This window comes from Balaenoptera musculus, chromosome 2 (genome assembly GCF_009873245.2).
Source record: "Balaenoptera musculus isolate JJ_BM4_2016_0621 chromosome 2, mBalMus1.pri.v3, whole genome shotgun sequence".
In the NCBI taxonomy this organism is placed as follows: domain Eukaryota; kingdom Metazoa; phylum Chordata; class Mammalia; order Artiodactyla; family Balaenopteridae; genus Balaenoptera; species Balaenoptera musculus.
The window spans coordinates 171,731,999-171,758,598 of record NC_045786.1 but is presented as its reverse complement, the minus strand read 5'-3'; the positions used below and the strand labels follow the sequence as shown (position 1 = coordinate 171,758,598).

At 45.3% G+C, this 26,600-nt stretch overlaps 1 long non-coding RNA gene and 2 other non-coding genes across 3 annotated transcripts; all 3 read right to left on the bottom strand.

The window, feature by feature from the left end:
- Window positions 1-271: 271 nt before the first annotated feature.
- Window positions 272-341, bottom strand: LOC118891522. The gene has a single exon (XR_005019084.1). It is a non-coding gene; the product is annotated as a small nucleolar RNA SNORD113/SNORD114 family (small nucleolar RNA).
- Window positions 342-7,068: 6,727 nt separating this feature from the next.
- Window positions 7,069-24,856, bottom strand: LOC118891092. Its single transcript, XR_005018898.1, has 4 exons — window positions 24,768-24,856; window positions 13,765-13,836; window positions 10,864-10,953; window positions 7,069-7,142 (listed from the first exon to the last, which is right to left on the bottom strand). It is a non-coding gene; the product is annotated as an uncharacterized LOC118891092 (long non-coding RNA).
- A 1,061-nt stretch (window positions 24,857-25,917) lies between these two features.
- LOC118891570 lies at window positions 25,918-25,994 on the bottom strand. The gene has a single exon (XR_005019125.1). It is a non-coding gene; the product is annotated as a small nucleolar RNA SNORD112 (small nucleolar RNA).
- Window positions 25,995-26,600: the final 606 nt, after the last annotated feature.

Here is a 26,600-nt window from a genome sequence, read left to right as displayed (position 1 = left end):
CAAAAATGCTAACAATTGCCCACAGGCTGATTACCCACAGAAATACATGACTAGATCATCCTCCCACCAACCCAGAATGCCAACATGGACACTCATGTGTAACCTGTTTTGTCTTCATTCACTTACACATTTATTCATTTATTCATTCATGCATTCATTGATTCATTTACATCAATACACACCATAACCAGGAACCACTAAGACCTAAGAACAGATCCCCAATTGGCTCTGAACTCTATTCCCTTAGAGGGAAAAACTAAGTCTTTTTCTAATGGACCTCAGAGTTAGGGTTTAATCAAAATTCTTGATTCATATACCCCAGAACTCTCATCATTGATCCAAGCTCTTGTTTATGGATTGTTTATGCATTCATTATTTACTGATTATTTCATTCATGGTTTCATTGATTTAAAAAAAAAAATAATTCCCATGAATCACAAAAACCCGAGAGCAAGATCTTTGAATATTGCAGAGAGCTGTTTACAGCTATTTATTCCCCACAGAGCTAGCAAATGAGATCTATTTTTAATTGGCTCTCAGTGTTTCACATATAGATTAATCAATAACCTTGCTTCATGCCCATCCCATGTGTTTTACTACTCTCTGCTTGCTCATCTTTCATTTAATTTCTTCATATTTTAAAAGTACTACAATGAACCTACTATCCTACCCCACAACTAGAGCACTGACAATACTTTCTATCTTCCTAGGTGCCCCCTCCTCCATGATTTAACAACCTAGACTGTTATCAACTGAGAAATATTCTTAAAATGTTGTGCAAAAATAAAATGCAATATTAAGCAACTGTGAAAATGAATGCAAAACCCTCCAACTTTGTTTTTAACGGATCTCAGTTTCACTAAAATGGATCAGTCTTAACCCATGGTTCATTACACCTTCTCAGCAGTGGTCCATATGTGACATCTTTTGATTTTATGTTTTCAGTAGCCACTCATTCCTTTGAAACAATTCCATGGACCACATGAATTACCTTCAAACCAAGAACACAAACTTTTTTACTTACATGAGTCCCTTTGCTTTTTATCCACAGAAGTGACAGCCGAGATCTTCATCACTGGTAATGAATAAATCAGATTGGGGTATATTGAATCTGTGCAGTAAAAAACAGATTTTAGAAAATTGAAGAGGCAGTGTAGATTTTTTTTTAAGAGACCTTAGTCTTGCTGTAACAAATTTATCATAAAACCCTGTTTTCACCACACTCAATTAACCCAAGAATTGCCCTCTTTTTATTTTTTTTAATTATTAATGTACATAATATGATGACAACTGCTAAATTTACATCCTAGTAGAATAATTAAGAACTATGCCTGTTCCAAATTATTTCTATTAAACCTTACTCACATAGGTAAGAGCCCATATTACCTTCTTTATAGGTCTTCCTTGATTAGAATGAGGTAAATTTACATCACTGTTTCCTGATACATTCTCACCATGCTTGACCCTACTTTATGACTTTATTCATATATTTGTTTATTATTTATTTATTTATTCATGGAATAACTTGTTCATTTTTTCAAAGCAAATGCAAAATGGTCTAAAATACTTTTATAGGTAACTATCTCTATGGCTCTTTACCCAAAGTGGGCATAGCCCAGTCTCCTTTTATTTATATGCACGGCAAAAGAGTACAGTGAGATTAATAAACCATTTTTAATGACACAATATCCTCATTGGTCCATGTTTGCCCTCTTTTAAATAACCTCAAAATAAATAAATAAATAAATAAATAAATAAATAAATAACCTCTTCCTTCATTCACTAACAATAATATCACTTACATACCCCAGGTAAGAGTCCTAAATAACACTAACATCTGTCCATAAACTCAATACCCATAGATTTCCCCAGTGGCGCAGTGGTTAAGAATCCGCCTGCCAATGCAGGGGACACAGGTTCGAGCCCTGGCCTGGGAAGATCCCACATGCTGCAGAGCAACTAAGCCCGTGCACCACAAATACTGAGCTCACGTGCCACAACTACTGAAGCTCGCGCACCTAGAGTCCACGCTCCACAACAAGAGAAGCCAACGCAATGAGAAGCCCGCGCACCGCAACGAAGAGTAGCCCCACTCACCACAACTAGAGAAAGCCGGCGTGCAGCAATGAAGACCCAACACAGTCATAAATAAATAAATTTATAAAAACTCAATATCCACAGAATAACAACTATATGTGTTTTTCAAAAATGATACTGGTTGAGACAAACTGATTTAATCATAACTCCTCTCATGTCATGAATTCTTAATATTGGCCCATGCTTGATCTTCTTTAATTAGGTAGTTCTGTAATCGATTATTACGTTTCCCTTTTTCCCCTTTCTTAATAAAATTAACAACCACCAACCCAGAAACAACACTGACTCTTACATAGAGTTGCCCATAGGTTCCTGATCAACATGTTAAATGCCTTGGACTCTTCATTTATTAGAACTCAACTACTCAGAAATGTTTTAAGAATAATCTGTATTTCATTAGATACTCTCACTGTTGGTGGTTATCTTGCCCTCTTTGTCTTCATTAAATAATACATTTATTTATTTACTCATTACCGATTCACTAATAAAAGGATCTATACCTAAGATCTATCAAAGCTAAGAGCAAGATGCCTGTATTACTAACTTCAGCTACAAGTTCATGTCCCACCAAGGCAGGAAATTAGGTTTGTTTTTATAATGGACCTCAGAGTTATGGGGTTTAATCAAAATCCTTGGTTTGGACAACTCAGAGTACTCATTAATGATCTAGGCTTGGGACTTTTTTCTTTATTCATTTATACATTTGTTTATTAATTCATTCATTAATTGACTAATAATTAATCAATATCCATTAATCACCACAAAGCAAGAATAAGATCTAAGAACATTACTACCTTCTGGTTTTTGCTCATTTCTCTCAGAACTAATACACTCTTTCTACAATGGACCCCACTGTAGTACATATGGATCAATCAACAGTCTTCATGCAAACCCAAACTCATCATGGCCATTCTTGGTCTTTTAATCTTTCTTTAATTTGTTCAAATTTTAAATGTGCAACAAAACAATCCAGGAACATCTCATTTTACTTCACTAACAATTTTCCATCTTTCCTTGTGTTTTGCTTCTCGATAGATTAGAAACCTAAATCTTTACCCTGACGGAATGTGTAAATCAACAGTGGTAAGTAAATAAATAAAGCAAAATAGTAAACAACTGTAAAATGAATGAAGCACCCTCTTTTATCTTTTTTTTTTTTTTTTAATGGACCTCACTTGTTCAATCTTAGGTTAATCTGGGACTTCCCTGGCAGACCAGTGGTTAAGGCTCCGAGCTTCCCATGCGGGGGGCATGGGTTCAATCCCCAGTCAGAAAACTAAGATGCCACATGCCACAGGGCATGGCCAATTTTAATTAATTTTAAAAATTGAAGAAGAAACAAAGTTGGGTTAATCTAAAATTTTGTTTCATGGCACATTTTGCCAGTGCTCATTCTTGACCCTTTTTATGTATTTATCTATTTGCTTATCTATCATTTAATTTGATTAGTCATGGATTAATTTAATCATATGTCTATCGTTAATTAACAAGAGTAAATCCAAGCTCATATAACTCAATATCATAAAAACAAACAACCCAATCAAAAAATGGGCAGAAGACATCAATAGACATGTTTCCAATGAAGACATACAGATGGCCAACAGGCATATGAAAAAATGCTCATAACGCTATTAGAGAAATGCAAATCAAAACCACAATGAGGTATCACCTGTCAGAATAACTACTATCAAAAAGTCTACAAAAACAAATGTTAGAGAGGAGGTGATGGGATTGCAAACTGGTGCAGCCACTATGGAAAACAGTATGAAGATTCCTTAAAAAACTAAAAATAGAACTACCATATCATCCAACAATTCCACTCCTGAGATATATCTGGAAAAAATGAAAACACTAGCTGAAAAAGATATATGCACCCCAGTGTTCATAGCGGCCCTATTTACAATGGCCAAGACACGGAAGCAACCCAAGTGCCCATTAAGAGATACATGGATAAACAAAATTATACACACACACACACACATATACACACAATGGAATATTATTCAGCAATAAAAAAAGAATGAATTTCTGCCATTTGCAGCAACGTGGATGGACCTAGAGAATATTATGCTTAGTGAAATATGTCAGACATAGAAAGACAAATACTATATAACTTATGTGTGGAACCTAAAAAATAATACAAATGAATGCATATGCAAAACAGAAACAGATAACAGAAAACAAACTTGTGGATATATTGTATAGCACAGGGAATCATACCCATTATCTTGTAATAATTTATAATGAAGCATAATCTGCAAAAATACTGAATCACTATGCTGTACAGCTGAAAATAATATAGTAAATCAACTATACTTAATTTAAAAAATAGTAAGCCCACAAGCAGCCCAAACTGAAACATTATAACACGAATTTATCTGTGAACCTTAAACAAACAGGTTGGAGCCTAGACTTCATATTCTTTACATGGACACCAGCAATGAAGGATGTACTTGCTTTATAACTTAAGAGTGTTCATCACTGGTCCATGATTTGCCCCCTTTTAAATAACTGACTGTGACATAAATTTATTCATTCATTCCCTTACAATCCATAGCTTGGAATCCAAAGAAACTGATCACAAACTCTGAATAAAACTAATATCTGTCAACCTGTTCATTTCCTACAGAGATAACAAACTAGATCTTCATTGTTGTTTAATGAACTCAATGAATAAACTGGATTAATCATAATTCTTATCATCTGACACAATCTCAACACTGGCCCTCTTTAATTTTCTTATTTATGTAAATATCTTCTCTTTTCAAAAAAATGAATGTCAGTGCCTTTTTTAATGGACTTTAGTGCTTCACAAACATATTAGTAATATTTCTTGCATCATTGGTCCATGCTTTGCCCTCTTTTTTCATTCATTTATACACTTGTTTAATTTATGCATTGATTCATTTAAACAGTAATAACATAATCAATACTTGGGAGACTCAAAGTCTAAGATTAAGACCTAGCGAACTTCCTAATCACTGACTAGAGGCTCATTTCCCACAGAGCTGAGACTGGATTTTTTTTGCTGTGGATATCACTGGTGCCAAAAGGATTGACCAACACCATTATCACTATGCTGCTTTTATTTGACACTTGTCATGCTCGACCCTCTTCTATTTAGTTGGTTATTTAATCAGCTATTTGTCCATGTAGGTCATTTTCTTTAAAAAAAATAATAAATTAATTAAAAAATTTAAGACTAGCAACACACCACCAATCCAATACAACAGCATTGATTACTACACACATCTGTTCATATGTTCATTAGCCAGACGGATTAACCACTTTACATTGTTTTTATGGGCTTTAGTGCTTTATTTAAAATAATCCTTGTGTCAATATACACTTTAATATTTAGTGTGTGCTTTTTCCCATTTTTCTCATTCATTTATCCATTTTTCATTAATTGGTCCATTAGTTGACTAATAATAACACAATCAATACCCATGGGTCAGAAAAACATAAAGGAAAAGATCCTTGAGTATCCCTATCATTAGTCTATAGCAGTGCTGGCCAATAAAAATATAATGCAAGCCTCCCATATATTTTAAGTTTTCTAGAATCTATATTTTTAAAAAGAAACAGGTGAAATCAATTATAACTGTATATTTTATTTAACCCAATAGATCTAAAATACCATCATTTCAACAAGTAATCAGTATAAATAACTTATTAAAGAAATATTTTATGGGCTTCCCTGGTGGCGCAGTGGTTAAGAATCCACCTGCCAATGTAGGGGACACGGGTTCGTGCCCTGGTCCAGGAAGATCCCCCATGCCACGGAGCAGCTAAGCCCGTGCGCCACAACTACTGAGCTTGAGCTCTAGAGCCCGCGAGCCACAACCACTGAAGCCTGCACGCCTAGACAACTAGAGAAAGCCCACGCACAGCAACAAAGACCCAACGCAGCCAAAAATAATAAATAATTTTTTAAAAAATATTAAAATATATATATATTTTACACTTTTTGGTACTGACTTTTCTGAATTTGGTGTGTATTTTCCACATAGGTCACATCTCAATTCAGTCTAGCCAGGTGCTCAGTACCCACCTGTGGCTAGTGGTCATTGTATTGAACGGCACTTGTCCATAGGCTAATTTCCCACAGAAATAGTACACTAGATGTCTTTCTATAATGATCAATAACGTATGAATCAATCAACATTCTTGTTACATAGCAATCCCCCACTCATCATTGGCCTGTTCTTAGCCCTCTTACTTTTAATTTGTCTATATTTCAAAGATGACACGGCGAACCCTTCTGAGCCTACCATCTTCTTCCACAATAGAACACTGATAATATCTCTCCACCTTCCTATGTGCTACCCTCTCAACCAGTTATCAGCATAGATCTTTGTCAGTGGGGAATGTCTAAGTCAAAGTCACAGTGGGTATAACATGAGTATGGAATAGTAAAATGCCAATAACATAAATTAAATGGCCTTGGTGTATTATTTTTCTTTTTTTAATTACTTATTTATTTATTTATGGCTGTGTTGGGTCTTCATTTCTGTGCGAGGGCTTTCTCTAGTTGCGGCGAGCGGGGGCCACTCTTCATCGCGGTGTATGGGCCTCTCACTATCGCGGCCTCTCTTGTTGCGGAGCACAGGCTCCAGACACGCAGGCTCAGTAGTTGTGGCTCACGGGCCTAGTTGCTCCGCGGCATGTGGGATCTTCCCAGACCAGAGCTCGAACCCGTGTCCGCTGCATTGGCAGGCAGATTCTCAACCACTGCGCCACCAGGGAAGCCCCGGCCTTGGTGTATTTTTAATGGAATTAAGTTGTGTTGGATTAGATTCATCACGATTCTTGGTTCATATCACACTCTAAACGTTGGTTCATGCGTGGTCTGCTGTTATATTAACAAGTGATGAATGAAGCCATTTGTTTCTTTTAAGTAATACAGTCAACATCCGTGAGCAGACCATCCAAACCAAGAGCAAGGGCTCTGACTGTCACTTACATGGGCCTCCATGCTCCTCACCCACAGAGGTAAGCCCTTCATCAGTTAAGGATGGCTGATCAGCTCTAGTGCGTTCATTCTGTAGAACAGAAATCAGGCATAAAAAAGAGTGAACAGTATTCGATGTAAACTTTTTAAATAAATGTTAGTTGTGAAATACTGAATTAACCATAATCCTTGCCCTGTGCTTGGCCCTCCTTCTCCCCTTTGACCACAAACAACACTCCATTTTTTAACTTAATTAATGACTCTCAACCTTTATGTCAATGAACATCATTGAACGGATCACCTACAAGAAGGATACGAATGGCGGCCATTACCAACATCCACCTTTGTTCTCCCTCCTATACAGGTGACAGCTGCAGGTAGGAGAGCTCACATCTTTTGCCCAGCAGAGTTGGAATGAACTGCTTTGTGCCTCCCATTTTCTCCCTTTGCAAGTGGGGGTGTTTCCAACTCAGTATGTTTACCATGTGGGGACAGATAACCCACCTCTGATTTATAAGTCTCTGAATAAAGAAGAGTCACATCCAAACCAGAAGTGAATCAAGATGCTCTGGACTACAAAATAAGCACTGGTTTCATGGACTTCTGGGACGCTTTGAAGAGAGAATGATTGTATTTCATGTAGGAACATGAAGTAAATATTTCTCACCAGTTGGGAGAAATGGGGTAAGTTATGTCATTTTTCAGCAAATATTCCCTCTCCCTTCCCTATCCTCTATAGGAAGACTATCCTTCCCCACACCACTGATGCTGTGCCGTATGACTTGCATTGCCCAATGGAGTATGAGTGGATATGACTTAAACCATGTCAAAGCAAAGTCTTTAAATGCGCAGGGGTGGTTTTGCTTGCCCTCTGGAGCTTCAAGCTTTCACTGTGAGAAGAGCATGGCCCAGACACTACAACTCCTTTATCTAAGAACGTTGAAAAAGAAGGCAAGTTGGGCAGATGTGAACCCAACCCACAGCCTGGAGCACAACTGCTTCAAGATACCCACAGACCCATATGTGCGAAATAAATATTGTTATTGTTGTAATAATTGCTGTTTTGTAAGTCAGTGAAATTGTGGGTTACTTATTATGCAGCACTGCCACAACAATGACTAACTCATACGTTTCTTTCGTCTTATTTTTAAGAATTTATCCATGTATTGGTTTTTTTTATAATATAGTCAATGAAATCACCATGAATGTACCATCAAACCTAAGAAAAACTATAATTTTTATCCATATCTATAATATATGTATATATAATATGTATGGATATAAAGGATAGGTAGATAAATCTTTGTAATTCTTACCCATAAATGGAGAGAAACAAAGACCTTTATAAAATGAGTTTCAGTTGTTCAGAAATGTATTAATATAAATATTTGGTTCATGATATACTTTCTTCATTGGTCCTTGCTTAGTCCTATATGTATATTGACAATTAGGTACATCTGTCTGTATGTTCCTCACCAAAAAATGTAAGAGATGTTTTATTTATGGACCACAGTTATTATTTATGTATTAATCACAAACGTTAGTACATGTCATACTGTCTTCCTTGCACCGCACATGGACTCTCTATTATTTATTATTCATTTTTTGAAATAAATAATAATATAATGCATATCTGCAAAACCACTATTCAACTCACCAGCTACAACTTTGACAATAAATTTTTGATCTTCTCTCACCAAAATACATAGATCTTCAACATTAGAGAAATGTTCACATAAACTATGGGGCACACATTCAAAGTAATACTTCATAGTTGATAAAATAAATGAATAAGCCTGTCTATTTTTCATGAACCAAAGACTTTTTGCCAGTGAATCTCAGTTGTGCAGAACTGGATTAATTATAATCTTTTTCTCATGGTATATTCTCATCTCTGGCCCATAATCAACCCTCTTTATTAATTCATATATTTAATTATTCATACCTAATATTCAAGAAACTCTCATTAACCAACCATCCAATGCAACTAATAGAGTAGCCATTATCCACATATGACTATTTAAATTCAAATTAATAAAAATAAAGTAAAATTAAAAATTCAGTCCCCCATGCACACCGGCCACATTTTAAGTGCTCAGTAGTCACATGTAACTAATGGCTGCCATATTGAACAGAACAAATTACAGACCATGTCCATCAGTGCAGAAATTTCTATTGGACAGCACTACATACATTCTTTACCCTTAGGTAATAGTCTAGAACTCTTTCTAATGAAGCTGGAGGGGATTAATCATAATTCTTAATCATTGGTCTATGCTGATTCTCTCAGGTTTGAGTCGATCATTTCTAAAGGAGTTTTAATTAGCAACCATAAACCCAGTCTCATACTCCACAGGTAGAACACTGACGTTATCTTTCATCTCCTTTTGTGCTCCTTGCTCAGTGAGTTAATAACCTAGATCTTTCTCCGTGGAAGGATGTTTAAATAAACTAGGTACATATACACTGTGAAATACAAAATATCTGGTAAAAAGAATGAAACATACTATTTTTATGGCAGTCAAGAGCACAGAACTAAATTAACTGTAATCCTCTAATCTTTGGGTCATTCTCATCACCAGTCTCCGTTTTGGCTTCTTTGTACTTTATACATTTACTAATTTTTTTAGCACTGAAATTAACATGCAACACACCACCATGCAAAAACAGGAATAATGAATATCTGCTCTTTAACCAACACATACTTTAAATGGACCTGGAATGTACAGAATTAGAATAATTTTAATTCTGGAATAATGAAACATTATCGTTATCGGCCTCTCGTTTTATTCATTAATTTGTTCATTCATTCATTTACTTACTTATCAACACCCTTAAACCACTTTCCAGCTGAAGATTTAAGAACGTCAACTATTACTTACATTTTCTTTACCTTATCCACCCAAATAAGAGGCAAAATTCTCATAAATGTTGCATGATTATATAAACTATGGTGTGTCCATTTCATGCAACAGAAAGCAACCGTTTAAAAGAATGAACAGCCTGGACCATTTTTAATGAGTCTCACTTGTGTAGAATTGAATTAATCAGCCTTAGTGTATGAAACATTATCCTCATTGGTCTGTGCTTTGCCCTTTTGAATTTTATTTATCCCTTTTTAAAAAATCCTAAAAGAACACCCATGAATCTTACCCAAAGTATAATAAACTACCAATTCTTTTCATTTCTATGTGCATCTCTCACTGAGTTAACAGTCTAAACTTCACCCACAGGAAAGTGTTTATATAAACCGTAGTGTATAAATTAATAGTAGAATGCTATTAAAATACATGAAATAGTATAGAATTTTTTTGTTGTTTTAACGTCCCTCAAATTTGCAGAATTGTGTAATCATAAGTCTTGGGTCTTGATACATTGTCTTCATTAGTCCATGCTTGACCTCTTTGATTTTATTTATGCATGCATCCTTTTCTTTTTAATAAATCAGTAAACATACATGAGCACACCATTCACCCCAAGAATAAGAAAAAGTAACAATTATATTTATATAAACATATATTAATGTATAATGGAATCATACATATACATATATAAAATTAACATAATGTTTCATATATAATCATTTGTTTTTATCTGCTCATTTACTACACAGAGAAGAGCCCAGTTATATTATTTTTTAATTTGCTGACAGTTATGCCAAATGAGATTCATCACCCGGCTTCATGACAGAGTCTCATCATTGGTCTATGCTTGGCCATCTTTGATTTTATTTGTGTCCATTCATGTTTAATAGCGCATACACACCCATCAACCAACCACCCAACCGTAAAACAACACTAACCATCACTCACATTGGTTGGTCCATGGCTCATTTCCCACAGAAGTCACAGCCAAGATCTTCATCAAGAGAGTGTCATTAGACCCACTCTGGGGCCTCCATTCTGTGGAACACAAGACAGATATTCAGAAGGATGAAACAACCTAGATATTTTCTAACGGCCGTCGGGGGTGTAGCATAGTATTAATCACGTGACACAGTCTCATCATTGGCCCAAGCCTAGCTCTCATTGTACATATTTCTCCATTCAATAACTGTATTTATTACAATAAACATGTATGAATTCACCACCCTAATCGAAAACAAGAATAATGGCTATTACAAGCATCTGTCTCTATGCTTCTAACTCAGAGGAACCAGCCCAGATCTTCTTCCTAATGGACTCGGCTATGCAGAATTAAAGTAATAATCATCTTTGATTCCAGATATAATCTCATCCTTGTTTCCTACTTGTCCTTTTTATTGTTTTTACTTATTTTTTGAAACACAATAACCACACAGGAGCTCAGCACTAACCCACAACAAAAACATCGATTAGTCCTTATAGACCAATGCCTCTTATCCAGAGAGGTAAGAGCTTTGGCTTTGTTGTTTTAAGTAGTCCACCATTGTCCATAAATGGATTAACCTTAAGACATAAGCCATAAAACATGATCTTTGGTGGTCTGCTCTTGGCTCTCTTTCATTTTGTCATGTATTTTATTCTCATCTAATTCATTCTTAACAATATATCAAGAACACCTGAAGCCACCATTCAGCCCAAGACCAATGACTGTTCTATCTACCCGTTAATATGCTTCCTACCCACAGTCCCAACAGCCTAGAACCTACTGGGTGTTTGTACTATCATTTTTAATAACTACTGTTGGGTAGAACTAGATTACTCATAACACTTGTCTGAAAACACATTCTCATCCGTGGTGTAAGCTTGGCTCTCTTTAATTGGATCTGTGCATTCATTCATTTGTAACTATGCAGCGAACACCCATTAATCCCCGCTTATACCTGTCTACAGTGTCTTTCCCCAGAGCCAAGATCCTGTCCAGCGGAGAAACCCCAGTGTGCCCATTCTATGGAACACAAATCCCCATGAAAAGGAAGAAAATTGCCCAGACCTTTTTTGCTCGTTAATGTCAGGTTCGCAGACCTGGATTCATCATCACCTTTTATGCAGAACACATTTTCACCATTGCGCTACTCAAGGCCGTTATGACAGTATTTCTTTATTCTTTTATTATTTTTAATAATAAAATGAAGGACCACAAACCACTCTGATCTCTTTTTTCATGTCCCTCGGTTGTGGAGAATTCATCTCAATCCTTGGTTCGCAACCCGCTCTCATTCCTGCTCCTGACATGCCTCTCTTATTTTACAGATTATTAAAAGCAGTACAATAACCACGCACTGCCCCCACCTCCTGTGCTCCACCCCCTTAGTCTCCTGCTGCCCTCTACCTTAAATAATCACTCTCAAATCTCCTGTGTACCCTCCCCTTCCCCTTTTATATATGTACAATTTTATCACATATGTATTCTTAAAAAATATTTTCCATGGTTCAGTGGCTGGCTGGGCCTCTGCAGCGCCTTGTCAAGAGGGAGAATTAAATACATATGATTGACTTACAAGCACACCCAACAGGGGGGTGGTAGGAGGACTCGAACCCAGATCCTTGAACTCCACGTGCCCTCTTAATCTGTGCTCACAGCCGTGAGGCACTGTGGGCCAATGGTTAAAGCACATATGTTGGCATCACACCGCCTGCCTCAAATCCAGCCTCAAATCCTGACTAGCTGAGCCACATCAGGAAAGTTAACCAACCTCTCTGTGCCTGTTTTCCCACCTGCAGTCACAGCCCTAGTCCCTAAGCAGAATCAGCTATTATTTTCATGCCAAAGTCAGCCAAGTGACCCCCCCCCCCCACTCCCAGCCCAGGCTCTGAGCCCATCCCCCAAATCTTTCTTCCCTCTGCAGCAGCTGTGGTGCTAGACAGACAGACAGACCAGGTTCCACCCCAGCAGGCACTCGTGAGCTGTGTAACTGCAGAGACGTGACCTGGCTTCTCTGCCTTGTGCCCCGACTTGTGCGACTGGTCGACTGAGGACAGCGACACCCTCGAGGGTCCAACGTGACGGTGCATTTGACTACCGACCGTTCCTCAAGCAGCTCCCACCCTGCGCTCACCCTGCCCTTCCCCCGCCCCATGCCGCCCACCCTGCGGGTCCAACGGCCCCCGATCTGATTAGAGAAACGAATGATCTCGATGCTCAGGCCAAGCTGAGTGTTTCGGAAAGGATGGGCCTCGGGCAGGAAATTGTTGGGATCTGTTCTTTTTGGACCCGGCATCAAAGCTTAAACAAGTGCCCTGGAAAACAGAAATCCAACTAAGGGATGAGCTTTGGAAAACTACAATTCATTTCATGAAATGGGGCTGCCTTCGGGGGAGTCCATGCCATGGGATTCTTGATGTTCACATTGTTTCCCAGAAACCAAAAAAACTGTGACCCTTACTGACAAGACACAGCCAGCTTCCTTCCTACCCTCCCAGACTGTCCTGGGGGGTGCCCAGCACGCTGGCCTCAGAGCTACTCTGAGGCATGAAAAATAAAAACTAAATGACAAGTTAAAACATACTTCCATTATGTAGATGTATATATAATGTAATATGAACATAAATATACCCACGTCGGGACTTACATAAGGGAGACGTAGAAAGACCCCTAGAGGCTGGGGAGCCCAATGCAGACTCCTGCCTTTGCCTTGAGCCCACTGTGAGCCTCCAGCAAGGCCCTTCCCCGTGCTGAGCCTCAGGGGGCAGTGATCTCTCGGGCTTCCCTCCCTCCCAGGTGGTGTGAAAATGAAAAGCATAAAGTTGCGTAAGTCCCCTCAAAGTAGCAGAGGATCATTAATGCTGTACCTCCTGCCCTGGGCACGCAGAATTCACAGCATGCCTTCGCATACATTATCTCGTTTGATCCTCACAACAGTCCTGTGAAGAAGACATAATAATCGAAATTAGCCAATATTCACCGAATGAACACTCCACCAGGCACCATGCTGCCTGCTTTGCAGGCACTGACAATACTCTGGAACAATTCAACAGCATCTCTTTTTTTTTTCCCCCAAAAAAAGTTTTGAGCATGCATTTTGTGCCAGGTACAGGCCAGGGGAGACAGCAATGAATGAAACAGACAAAATCTGAGAGCTAACTTCCTTGTGGGTGGAGACAGGAACAGACAATATTCAAATTAAACAAGTACTATGTACAGGATATAAGATGGTGATGAGAACTATGGAGAAAAAGAAAGCAGAAAAAAGGAGTGATAGAAAGCAACAAGAAGGCGAAAGTCTCACTGAGAAGGTGATATTTGAGCAAAGACATGATTAGCCCCATTTTACACATGAGAAAATGGAGGCTCAGAGAAGTTAAGCGACTTACAAGTGGTCACACAGTTAGGAAGATGCTGAACAAGGCAGCCAGTGCGGGAAGTCTGGTCCCAGTGTCTCTTCCCCAGTTAGCCCCAATGCCTCATTTTTGTGGCATTTCTTGCTCTCTGATACCTGACTCTCAGCTTACAAGGTAAGCGTGTGAATGCATGTGTGGGCAAATAGGAGGGCTTGTCTCACCTCCCACACAGGCATCCCCAGGAGCACAGGGCGTCTCCAGGATGTACCGATAATCCTGAATGAATAAGTAAACTTTCTTGGAGGAGATGCAGTGGTGTCAGTTCCCACAGGACTTGCACAGATTCTGGGATCAGGTCATGCTGGGATCATCCGCCCAACGTGGCCCAGCAAGTCAGCAGAGATGCTAAACCCATCTCCTGTCACCTGGCTGTTAGGGCATCCAAATGCCCTCACCCCCCACCCCCGGTGCCATCCTCACGTGCAGTCACACGTCACCTAGGCTAAAGTTGCAAATGTTCTGCCCAGGAATGGGCACAGGTCACCCAATCCTCATGCCCCACACGGTGTGAGACTCAACTAGAACTATGCTTTGTTCCAACTGGCCACCCTCAAAAGACCAAACAAGAAACATGTCTAATGTAGCTATTTTCTACCCCCCACCCCCCCCAAAAAAAAATGTAGGGAAAGAAGTTTGGTCAGAGCATATATGGGAAACTTGCCCACTGCTTCTAGAAGCCATGAAGTTGAAGCAAGAGAATTGTAATTCTTCCTCTTGCCCTTCACCTACTCAGCTTCTTCTCAACTCCCATCCAACCTCATTAAAACTCTCAATACCCCCAAGAAAATCCCTTCAGAGGAGTTTCACCTATTCCAGGGCTTAATCTTTTATAAGACAGATCATGTCCAATTGGTGCGTATAGCTCTTGTTTCCATAACGAGAACTCAAATTGTCTAGTCTTCAATTTCTATTTCTATTTCACCGACTCCCCTCTCCAAAGGCAAAGGCTCATACACCTCTACGGGCACCTATTCAGCTGTCTGTAAAAAGTGGGTAATCATTCTTACCAGTCAGAGATATTAAATGCCATCTCAAGGAAAACAGTGATAACAATTATAATTTTAATTATAATGAAATATTTATTGCATCCTCACCAAATGGGAAACATTGTTTCAAGCACTTTAAATGTTTGACTCATTTAATCTTCAAGTACCCATTAATAAGGTACTATTGGTATTTTCATATTACAACTGAGGAAACTGAGGCACAGAGGTTAAACACTTTGTCCAAACTGACAAAACTAGTAAATGGCAGAGCTGGGACTGAAATCTGAGCATCTTGGATGTGTGTAACATGGCTTAGCCCATAAGCAGATTATCAAAACATATCTGCTGAATTTAAGCCAGATCTTTGGGGACACTAGCTGAATTGCCCTCCAGCCCTCTGTCTGACTCCCTCTCTCCTTGCCTTGCAGCCTTTCGGGCTCTAGAGTCTACATCTGCTTCTCTGAGCATTCAGTCATAATCTGAGCTACCAGAAATTTAATTTGTAACTTGATAATTGTACTGCAGGAGGTCAGTGATATGTTTGATCCCTGCATGTGTGATAGATACAAGTAGGATAAACTAGAGAAGGTGTTACTTGAGAAATAAATTTAAAGTCTGGGGGGTGGAAGGCCAGCTCCCTGACAGGCCAGGAAGGTGAGTCTGACATGGGTGAACCCCAAGGAGTGCAGACTTTTTCAGGCACAGTCACAGAGAAAAGAAAATGGGAAAAGGGTATGGGTTTGTTAGAAGAGTAGACTAGGGTTCAAATCCTGGTTCTACACTCGCCCCCTACACGATGTGGGGCAAGGCACTTACCACTTCTAAACCTCAGTTTCCTTTTATTTTGATTGAGGATGGTAACTGCGGCCATGGAGGGTGGTCCTGATGATTTAGAGGACAGAAAACTATGCCGATGAACTAGAAAAAGACTGAGCATGGGGTTGGGCTTAGGGCTTAGTCACCCAGGAGAGTCAGTGGAAAGGAGGCTGTCTTCTGTTTCTCAGTGCATGTGAAAGCAGCTGGGACTGAGAGCTGCAACTGAGCAGCTCTAGCACCAGAACTGGAACTTGGTCCCTATCAGCTGGCAGCCCACCTGTTGTCCCAGAGCCCCCTGAGCCACTGAGTATGCTCAGAGGCAGCACAGCTTTACCAGCAAGCTCCCCTCAGAGGAAACCTCTCTTCACAAATCAAGTGAGCCTTCGATCTTGGTGAGAAACGACTGTTCTCTCCCATTCATCCATCCGCCCACCCTCTGCACTTTCATTCATTCACCCATCTCACCAGGCTTCATCAGCCAGCCAGCCAGCCATCTCTCTACTTCTGCATCCTGATGCAGGCTTCCATCCATCCAACAGACCTAACATCCATCCTTCTGCCTTTCCATTATGCGGAGGAAACAGACAAACCTGGATTGGAACCCTGGGTCCTGCTTCCTAACTGACCTTGGACAAGTCACTAACCTCTCAAAGTCCTCTCATCTGTAAAATCAAGGGAAATCAGATGTAGCTGGGGCGAGGATTTCAAGAGAGAGTGGACATACCAGTGCCTGACCTGAGCAAATGATCGTGAAATGCTCATTCCCTCTGCGCCTGCAATCAGGCTGGGATTCACACAGAAAGAAAACTGCTGTATCTTGCATGACATATTGAGAAATGCTTTTCAGAAATTATCTGCAGTGTTTCAGTGGCACGCAACCCCCTGTGGCACCCAGAGCTGGGCGGTGGCCAGAGCAGGTTGGGGTAGTGGTCCCTCCTGGACGCACAGCAGAGAGTGCCATCTAGTGGATTGGCAACCTGTGGGATCCCCAGTGGGCCCCCAGTGGCGGCAGCTGCTGTCTGCTGTTGGGCAGCGGAGTTGCGAGCCAGCTGGGAGGTCCCAGACCCCCGGACTGCAGGCTGCCACGTTGGGATGTGGTGCACGTACTGTCTTAATCTCTCAGGGGGCCTGGACTGCCAGGAGCCTTTTGTTTTGTGGACGATTGCCAACTCTGATTTGCCTACCCCAGCCCAAGTCCCCTTTAGAAGTCTCCAGGAAAAAAAAAGAATAATCCTAGCAGCTACAGCTGAGTGTCTGTTATGTATTAGATACAGGGCTGGGGGCTTCATATGCATTATCTCTAATCCTCTAAATGACCCTAGCAGAGACCCAGAATTTGCCCCATCTTCTGTGAGAAAACTAAAGTTTGCTGAGGTTGAGTTACTCACTTAAGGAGAGACTAGATATTCAAACCCCTGGATTTGTAACTGCATTTACCTTCTATAATCCCAGTGCCCCCTGAAGGTGCAGGAAAGAATTTGGACACTGATTTGAACAAGCCAACTGTAAAGGAAATTTATGAGTCAATTGGGGCCTATTTGAATGCTGAATAGCTATTGGATGACATTAAGAAAATGCTGTTAATTTTTTAACTGTGATAATGGCATTGTGGTTATGTTTTCAAAACAGAAAAAGAGTCCTTCTTTTTTAGAGATACACACTGAAGAATGCTGGAGGAAAGGGTATGGTGTCTGGAATTTGCTTCAGAGTGGTCTGGGGGCAGGTGGGGGTAGTAGAAGGACAGTATGAGGTTTGGATAGAATGAGCGGGGCTGAGAGTTGATGGTGGCAGCAGTATGAAAAGTGTGTAAATTGCGATGAAAATATGTACCGTTTTCTCTACTTTTGTGTTGTTTGAAATTTCTCCTAATTAAAGGTTTTTAAAATCATCGTGTAAAAATAAAGTGCAGGAGCTGAGGAGGTAGGAGAGGGGAAGCCTTTTCAAAGAGCAAAGGGGCCCAGGGTCTAAGCTAAATCCTGGAGGGTGTTAGGGAGCTGATTCAAAGGCAAAAAAATGCCTCAGAGTGGAAAGGGGGCGAGAAAGGGGCCTGGGTCAGTGGAAGGAAACCATTCTAAGTTGGGGAGATTAAGGAGAAAGTGCAAGGCTGCAGGGCACTGCAGAGCCAGACCCCCAACTGCTACCCCAGCCCCTACCTTCCAGACGATCCTGCTCCCCCCTAGACCCTCCAGCCCCTTCCCAGGCCCTCCTGTCTCCCCCGGGGCCTTCTGGTCCCTTTCCTAGGCCCTCCTGCCCCCTCCCTGGCCCCTCTCCCCCACTCCCCAGGTCCTCCTGGCCCCATGCAACCTCTTCTGGCTCTAAAAGGGCCTGCAGACGCCTCAATTCTCCAAGGCAGGGCTGGCCACCTGAAGGCTCCTTCCCTGGGACCGGCTCAGCCAGGCTGGGAAGGATTCAGCTGTCTAGCTTGTCAGATGCTTTTATTGATTTTTTATTTTTTGGCTCTTTCTGGGAGGACAAGAGGTGGTGGTTTTTGTCCTAAAACTGTGTGCCAAGCTGGCCTCACCATCCTCAGTCCCTCTCTGCCCCACCTAAGCCTCCCTCTTCTCTGTCAGTCACATCACTGGAAACTGACTCACGCTCGAGCCCAGGTCCACACCAATCTCCCCAACCCCCCGGGGCCCCTCACCCCTGCCCCCCGCCTCTCCGCTCTCCAGCCGTCCTGCAGCTGCCAGGCTCTCCGCGCAGTCTGCTTCCTGGGCGCCTCTCCACCCTCTGCCCCTCCAGGAAATGCTCCCTCCCGCAGCCTTCCTTTCCCACTTTGGAAAGCCGGCCACCGGACAGCTCCCCGGACCCTCCCGGCAGCCTGCTGCATTGCAGCTCGGCCCTCGGTGAGGGAGGGGGCGCAGCCTGCAGTCACCCCCAAGGTAGGGTGGGTCACCCCCTCCTGGCTGCCCCCAGCCCAGGGCAGGGCCCGGCCCCCGCATGCATGCACGCATCGGGGCCGCAATGGAAATCAAAATCGCCGCCGCCGCAAAAGCAAAAAGCGCCGATCCCCGCTGTCTGTCTCCCCCTCCTCACTTTCCGGGCTTAAAAATGTGGCCCAGGCAGCCCCCTTGTGGCACTTGGGGGCGCCACAGACGCTCGGCTGGTGTCTGAAGAATTCAGACTGTCTGATTCCACTGCACCGTGAGTTGGCACAAATCTGAAGTGGCCCAACTCCTACCCAACGCAGAGCAGCCTCTCTGAGTTGGGGACATCAGCCCCCTCTCCTTTCTCCCTTCCACATCTCCCCTCTCTCCCTCCCGGATCTGGAACTCTCCTGTTGAACACTTCTCCGACAGGCAGACAGGTGTCCGGGGGCGGTCACCATGGTAGGGGGCTGGAGGGAAGGTGTGGGACCGGAGCTTTCCCTGCAGTGACGATGGTTTTCATCTCCATCTCACACGGATGGGGAAACCGAGGTGCAGGGGGGCCCATCGTCCTAGTCTGTGTCGGAGAAGGGGCAGGGGATCCTGCCCTGGAGAGTGGGCTCCAGCTTGGGCATTTGCCTGAGTGAGGGGGCTGACCCTCTCAGCCAGCAGGCCCTCATTCTCGCCAAAGCTCGTCCTCCCCAGGAGGCAGCCCTGGTGGGCCCCCCGGATGTGCTCCCTCCCCTCCAACCCCCTGTCCACACAAACAAGCCCGAGCCCCCTCTATCTGCAAGCCGCCTGGAGGTGGGCAGGGCCCCCTCCGCATCAGGTTAATAATGCCATTTTCATAAGCCTCTGCCCATAGGTGCTACCACCTAATTTTGAATCTGCCCTTCAAACGGATTGGGCCACAGAGGAGCTGGGATCTCAAGCACCGCTGGGAGGTGCTTATAACTAATCAATCCATCCCCTGCCCACCCACACCCCCCCAGCACTCAGCACAGCCTCGCTGAGCTGTCTTCAGCAGCAGGGTGTGGTGGGGAGCCTCGGAGGGACTGGGGTTCCATCCCAGCCCGGCCTCACACCAGCTGAGAGACAGTGAGTATGGGACTTTGTCTTTCCCTGCCTCAGTTTCTTCATCAATCAAATGGGGATTTTTTGAGGCTGGTGCTCAGAGTTCCTGCTGGGGTAAGTCCTAGGTAGGCAGCCCGGCTCAGGGCTTGTCCCCTAGAAGACAGGACTCCATGATCTCAGCTGCTTCATCCCCCCCTTCATCACTTGATTTACAGTGACTTACTCCCTGTCTCTTTCCCCCCCACCCCAGACTGAGCTTCGAGGACAAGAAGCCAGCCAATCGGCACTGCTCCGTGTCCAGCCTTCCACTCGGGTCTGGGCCCAGGAAGGTAGGTGCTCTGCGTTGGTTTGGAGAATGAGTGCCCGGAAGGATGACTGCACCCCACAGTCTGTGGGGTGCCTGGACTCCACTGGGCTTCTCTTCCCCAGACGCCCCCCGTCTAAGCTGGCCCTTCTAGGGAGCAGCCGGGAAAAATGTTCCTTTCTGCCTTACCCCAGGGTCCCCTCGTGCTGCTGTATAAATGCAAATTCTTGCTCTATTAAAGGCAGATGTGGGCTTGCATGTCTTTTCTGCCGCCTTCTGCATCTACTGTGAGCTCACAGGCCAGAGGCTTCCTCTGGCTGACTTGATTTGTGCGATGGAGCCGGCAGAGGGGTCTCTGCCTGGTGAGGTTCCTGTCTGTATTCGGAGCAGGGTCTCCAAAGGCCAGACTGTTTTCTTTCCTGCGACACTTGTTACACGCGTGCGTCCCTCCCCGGGTCCCACCGTCTACCCCACGAGCACTGATGAACTCTCTGATGTGTGTTGGGCTACTCTTATCTCATTTAGCCTCCCTTCGAGCCGGTGTGGGAGCCCCTCTCATCTCCACTTCACAGAGGAAAAACCGAGGCTCTGAAAAGAAAGGGGAATTGTGTGGTCTCCCAGCCAGAGAGCGGGGAGTGGAGCCTGGGAGCCTCCAGCCCCACCGCGGGCGCCTGCCGCCACCGTTGCCGCCGCTGCGGGCTGACCAGGGCCGGCCCGGCCGCCAGTGGCTCCTGCGGGAAAGGCAGGGGTTTTGCACAGAGAGCGTTCTCCCTGGCAACTGGCAAAGGGGCCATAAAAAGCCGAGAGGGCTCAGAAGCCGCTTAACAGATAGCTACAGAGCAGCTGGACCCGGGAGGGGAGACCCGCGCCCTCCCCTGGGCTCTCTGCAGAACAGCAGGGCAAAGGGCTCCGTCCCGGATGCGGGCGGGCAGGGGCAGAGGCGCCCCGGGACAGGTGTAGACGGCCGAGATCGGACGGGGCCAGGGGACCCCAAGCCTGATCCCACGGTGGATGGAGGGCTCGCTACCGAGCACGGAAAAGAGAGGACTGAGAAGGAGCTTGCTGCCTGCAAAGAGCCGAGGGCAGAGGGGGCGAGGGGGCTGCGTCGGAGCCGCGGAGGCAGATGCAGAAAGCAGGGAGGGCTCGGCAAAGCAGCTCGGTGTGCGAGCCCCGAGCGGGCTGCTTGGGGAGAGAGGGAGCTCCCTGTTACGGGCGGCATCCGAGCAGAGAGAGGCAGGCCGGTACTTGGCCAGGAGGCTGCAGCGCGGCTCCCTGCCCGGGCTGGCAGCCCGCACGTCTAGGCCTTCGAGAAGCTGCTGCAGCACTAGGTCCCGAGCGGGGCTGGCCACGGAGAAGGCAGGCTGGGGTCAGAGCAAGGACGCCCAGGCTCTCCCGTGTCCCCGGCCCCGAGCTCAGTGGCAAAGGCACCGAGATGGCCGGTGGAGCGCTTCTGTGTCGATGAGGCAGTGAGGGAGAGGAGCGGAGAGAATGGGGGTGAGTGCGGGGCCGGAGGGGGGAGGGGGGAGCTGTCCTGCGGCCAACTCCCCATCTCAAGGGCCGGCCCACCTGGAGTGGCCAAGTGCCCGCCCCGCTCCCAGGCCCAGAAAGGCTGGCCCGGGTCCTCTCTGGGGCAACAGACTGGTGCACAGGGCTGGGGGGAGCCTTCCTGGCTGGGGTGGGGGGGGACAGAAGGAAGGGGGGTGTGGTGAGTAGCGGGGCTGGCCCGGTCATGGGAAAACCAGGGCCCTTTCCTGGAGGCTGGGCCGCAGCCCCGGATTCGGCCGGCTGCTGGACCGTTACTTGGATGCTCCGGGGACTCGTGAAAGCCCCCTCGCCCGGCGCCGGGGCCGAGGGGCCTGCATGTTGATGAATGCGGCCCACGCTGATGTCGGGCGCTGGCCCTCCAGGCCCATTCATGGGGGCTCAGTTCCCAGGAACTCTGGGTGGATGGGGCCTTTATCAGGGGACCCCCACTAGACGAGGCTCTGTTCTGCAGTTTCTAAAGGAGTTTTCTTGTCTTTGTTCCCAGTGCAGGCACTGAGCGCGCGCGCGCACACGTGTGTGTGTGTGTGTGTGTGTGTGTGTGTGTGTGTGTGTGTGTGTGAGAGAGAGAGAGAGAGAGACAGGCTGGCTGAGGGACCAGCCCGGGTTCCTTGTCTGAAATGACCAGGCTGCCCTCGCTCAGCCTTGGGGGCAGGGGTGCACCTCCACAGGGCAGAAAGATTCGGGTAAGACGACAAAGGCACCCAGGTACTCAGGGATGGCACCCTTGTCACAACTGCCTAACTGCCCCACTCCTGACAGCCCAGTCTTCCCTGGGCGGGCGCTGTCTGCCAGCCTCGGGGTCCCGACAGCTGCTCTGACCCGCCGGGGGGGGGCAGCATCGTGCTGCAGGTGGAGAGTGCGGGCTGGCTCCGCAGACAGACAGACAGACAGACAGACTGCCCCACCGCCCGGCTCAGGAGCTGGGAGCAGCCCTGGGAGAAACTGTTTGCTTTCTCAGAGCCTCGGGGAGGTGGGGGTGGGGGGGGAGTGGGGGGGGGGGAGGTTTGGTTGTTTTCCGCCGTTGCTGTTGTTTCAATCAATTAAAAGATGGCTTTGAAACTGTCGATGTGACAATGTTTGGTAAAGTATTTACAAGTGCGTCACAGCCTCTGCGGCATCACATGGAGGTGGGGCGGGGGGAGGGGGGATGTGGCAGAAGAAATCACGCACGTGGGAAATTTTGCAAATACCGGTTTCTGATCGGGGTAGCAGCAAAGGGTTCAAAAGAGCTTTGGTGTGGATTTGAAAAGTCACCTGCCCAAAACTAACGGGGCAGAGGCCATGGGGCAGCCTGGCTAGAGAGGGGGTTCCCACTAATGGTTCCTTTTGCCCCAGACACAAACAGAGCCTGGCATCCTCACCCAGGCACGAGGACATCAGGGATGGACGGGGCTTCATGCTAGAGGCACGGACAGCTCCACTAACAGCACAGAGAAACACCCCGGGGTGAGACGTGTGTCTGACCAAGCCCACGCTCCAGAGTAAATAAACTGAAAATTTAGGAGAGAGGGGTCTTTGTGCTCGGTGGCCGAGGAAGTTCACTTTTGTGTAAAAGGCAAGTCACGCTCCCACTAGGTAAGGCTGCAGCGATGCACAGAAACCTCATTTAGGCTGGGCCCGGCCCAGGGAGCAGTTTCTGTGAAATTTAGGAGAAGTCAGGTTTAGCCAGAAGTTTTTCCAGGAATTATTAACCTCTGGAGACTGTAACCACTGTGTCTTCCGAACCGCCCTTGCCAAAGTCTATAAAATACGAGCCTAAAAAATCTGCCTGAAGAGCAGTCTGACATTTTATATATATTTATAAAAAAATAAAATAAACTATCGCCAAACTTTTTAGGAGAGCCCAATTAAAGCCGGCGGGGGGCAGCCCCTTCCCCAGCCCCCCAGGGTTCGAGGAAAGGCCCGCGTTTCCCTTGGGAGGGTGTCTGCGCTGGGGCGAGAGGAGCAGGGCAGTTCCTCCCTGGTCACTTGCCCTCTTGGCCTTGGTGTCTTCCCCTGTGGGTCCCTCTGATCTGAAAAGGAGCTGCCTGTGTCTCTGGACGGAGGGTTAAGGACTTCGGACAGGACGAGATGGGAAAGGCTCCTGGTTTTTGCTGGGTACCGCATGCCGGCTACTGTGCAGCGTGATTTAATCGTGCTATTGTCTCACTCGGCCGCTCAATACTCTGTGTGGGCGATTATGATTCCTTCCTTTAATATCAGGAAACCGAGGCACAGAAATTCTTGGGAGATTTGCCAAAGACGCACAGCTCTATGTCTGCCCTGTAGCCAGGTTTGTGCTCGAGATGGCTGCCCTCTTGGGGTGCTTCCTCCCCATCCCCAACCCCAGGGAAACAGAGGGGACCAAAACCCTGAACAGGCTGGCGCTCCTGTTCTTCCCAGCAAGCAGGTGGTAGTCCTCCGCCCCCAGGGGTGATGCAGACGTGGCATCGCGGCCCCTCTACCCGGAAGCCTGCGCTCTTTCTAGAACATGACCGTGTCCCAAAGGTAGAAGCACCACTCTTAACCCTGTCCTCTCCCCAGGGCATCCCCATCACCCCAGCTGGTGGCCCTGCTGTCACATGCTACGTCACGGCTCCTTCTGGTGTTCCAGAACCCCCTTTTCTCCCTGGCAAGGAGCAGGTCACAAAAGATGCAATCAACCGTTGCCAGGATATACCTATGTTCTGAAAACCCATCACTGGCACTCCAACCCTGAGACATAGCACCCCAACCATGCACCCCAGGACACAGGGTTCCAGGGCCCGGGGGGGCCTGGCGTGTGCACCCAGGAGGGTGGGACAGAGCAGCTCGGGGTGGTGGGGATGCCAGCCTGGCCCCCCGGGTGTGCATCTGCAGTGTGACAGCGTTCTGAGGACTCACCCAGCGCCACCGAGCATACGGCTCAGTCCTCTGAAGCTGCCCATGGGCCCGGGGGAATATGAGGCGGTTTTCAGTTAGGGGAAGTCGGATCCAGGCAACATGGGAGCCAAGGGCACTGGAAAGGGACAAAGGAAAGGGGGTGATTAACATGCGGCCAGTCTCATGAATTCGAGAAAAATGTAAAACGTTCTCCTAGACGAGGCAAACATGTCGATGAGTCATCACGATTCCGCAGACTATGCTTTGCTGAACTTTAGCATGAGGTGTTGGGGGGCAGGGGCGCCTCTAAATTTGGGTTCACCCTAGGGGACATTTCAAGCCTTGTCTTAAGCGCCGAGGAGAAGCTGGCTGGGACGGCTTGGCCGGAGCCCCGAAGGGTAAAAGGCAGGGCACACGCAGAGAGGACAAGGTAGCTGGTAGGGGCTGCCGTGTGCCTAGCACACGTGTGTGTGTGCATGTGTGTGTGTGTGTGTGTGTATGCATGGGGAGGGGGCACGAGGCTGGGGAGCTTCCAGCCAGACCCTGAAGGGTCTTACATGCCAGGCTAAGGCTCTTGGACCACGTCCCAGACACTCCGGGAAGTCAGATGGAGGATTTAAAGCAAGACAGCAACAAGGTCAAAATGGCATGTTAGAAAGATCACTCAGTGAAAATAAACTTCGCTGCAAACCATTTAATCTAGCTATCCCACCTCTAAGAAGCTGGACGAAAAGAACAGTCAGGGACGTGTTTACAGATTCAGCTACAAGAATGCTCACTGCAGGGTCGTTAGCAATAACAACAACAACAAAACTAAAACAGGACGGCTTAGATCTTTTTTAGCAGGCGTCAGTTCAGCAAAATCACATTAATTAAAACCTCGGTTCGTGACATGCTCTCCTCATTTATCTATGCCAGGACCTCTTTTATTTTATGTATCTTCCTTATTTATTTTCTTAAATAATATAACGAGCACACGTGGACCCGTGACCCACCCCGATGACTAGGACTTTGACCAAAGCATCTATATGCTCACACTGGCCTAACCCAGCAGACTTCCAGCTGGGATTTTCAACAATAGAGGAAGCTCTAATCAACAATGGTGCAAACACACCCCGGAATATTAAACAGCTCTTAAAAAGAATGAAACAGCCGAGACCTATTGTCTTTTAATGGACCTCAGTATTTTGCGCAGAACTGGATTAATCATGATCCTTTGTTCACAAACACTTTCTCATCATTGGTCCAGGCATGTCCCGCTTTTATTTTGCTAATTTATGCATTCATATATTCATTTGTAATAATGTCATAAACACTTGTGAGCCCACTCCTCAAATCCAGACCTTGGCAATTACTTACACCTGCTTCCACAAGCCAGCCCCACCGGGTAAGGACCCGGAGCTTTAGTGACAGCAGCGAGGTAGTTAACTCAACTTCGGTGTGTACAGATTACAGGCTACTAAGGTGCTGTTATAAGGAACGGTGTTTATCTTTTATGATCTCCAAGCACATTCTTGAGTGAAGAAAAACAAGCTGTGCGAAAAGAAATGTACATGGTGATATAGTTTCCGTTAAAAAAAAAAAAAAGAATCATATATTGGAGAGTCTATTTAGATACATATGCAAATGCACAGGAAAAAAAAAAAAAAATCTGGAACCAGACACCTGACTCTGACAACAAGAGTTAAAATGGTGGTGATTGGGGGGTGGGGGGGAACTGAGATGGAGGAAGGAGTTGACGATGACTTTAGCTTTTACCCGCAGTGTTTGATTTTCGGTAATGAGTGTATTAATTATCAATGCATTTCTTGCATAATTAAAATAAACATTTTGTGTGTGGGTTTGGTTTTGTTT